This window comes from Cetorhinus maximus, unplaced genomic scaffold (assembly GCF_964194155.1).
Source record: "Cetorhinus maximus unplaced genomic scaffold, sCetMax3.hap1.1 HAP1_SCAFFOLD_632, whole genome shotgun sequence".
NCBI classification, from domain to species: Eukaryota; Metazoa; Chordata; class Chondrichthyes; order Lamniformes; family Cetorhinidae; genus Cetorhinus; species Cetorhinus maximus.
The window spans coordinates 27,699-28,831 of record NW_027596574.1 but is presented as its reverse complement, the minus strand read 5'-3'; the positions used below and the strand labels follow the sequence as shown (position 1 = coordinate 28,831).

At 49.0% G+C, this 1,133-nt stretch overlaps 1 pseudogene; it reads left to right on the top strand.

Annotated features, from left to right (window-relative positions):
- The first annotated feature begins 785 nt into the window (after positions 1-785).
- On the top strand, positions 786-929 carry LOC144674352 (U1 spliceosomal RNA; annotated as a pseudogene).
- The last annotated feature ends 204 nt before the right edge of the window (positions 930-1,133 follow it).

Below are 1,133 nucleotides of genomic sequence, written 5' to 3'. Positions count from 1 at the left end.
TAGTCCCTGCAGGGAAAAGAGAGGGTGGATCCTGTGGGATGGTACCCCGAGCAGACTGTCAAAGTCATTTGGCAGAATGCCTCATCGCCAGAACTTTCCAACAAGCACCAAGACGTAGCTTGGCTGGTGGTGAGAAAGGCCCTCCCCGTCAGATCCTTCCTACACGTCAGGAGTCTCACCCCCTCGGCACGTTGCCCTCGAGTTGGCTGTGCTGGGTATGAGACCGTTGTTCAACTCCTTGTAGATGGTGCCTTTGCAAAGAAGGTCTGGAGAGAGATGCAGTGGTTTCTGTCGAGGTTCATCCCGAGCAGTTCTGTGACACAGGACTCTGTGCTCTACGGGCTGTTCCCAGGGACACACACCGAGACAAACATCAACTGCAGCTGGAGGATCATCAACTCGGTGAAAGACGCTCTTTGGTCTGCCCGAAACTTGTTGGTCTTCCAGCGCAGAGTTGTCTCCGACCGAGTGTTGCAGACTGGCACATTCCAAGGCCGAGGACTACGTGCTGAGGGACGCACTAACGCTTGGGGCAGCCGCCGCAAAGGCGCAATGGGGAAGGGTCGCTGCCTAAGACCTTTCTGCCACAGCGCACCGAGGGACTGGGAACTGTTTAAAGCCCCTCGGGCTGTACAGCTCAAAATGAATGCCTGCAAAAGATTGTAATATTGTTTGTACTGATGCACCTGGTGATACATGTTGTAAAAGTTGAACCGGATTGTACCTTTGTAACGGTGTTTTTGAAATGGTTTGGAATGTGGTTGAAGATATTATATGAATAAAGTATATTTTTGCAAAAAAAAAGGTTCTCCCAGGACGAGGCTAGCCCATTGCACTTCGGGTGTGCTAACGCCTGCGATGTCCCCAAATGCGGGATACTCGACTGCAAAATTTGTGGTATTGGGGGACTGCGTTCGCGCTCTCCCCTATTCACAATTCAAAGAATGGATTTCATCATATCTTTCATTTTGTGTTCTATTTCCTGTCAGCAACATTTTCTGACAAAAGAAATATATAACCCCCAATGTGTGCTCTTCAAAATCTATACTGGACTGGTTATTTAGTTTTTTCTTTCCTCCTCGCAAATATTATCCAACCCCCATTCTTTTCCTCCCTGTCATTATCAGCCGACA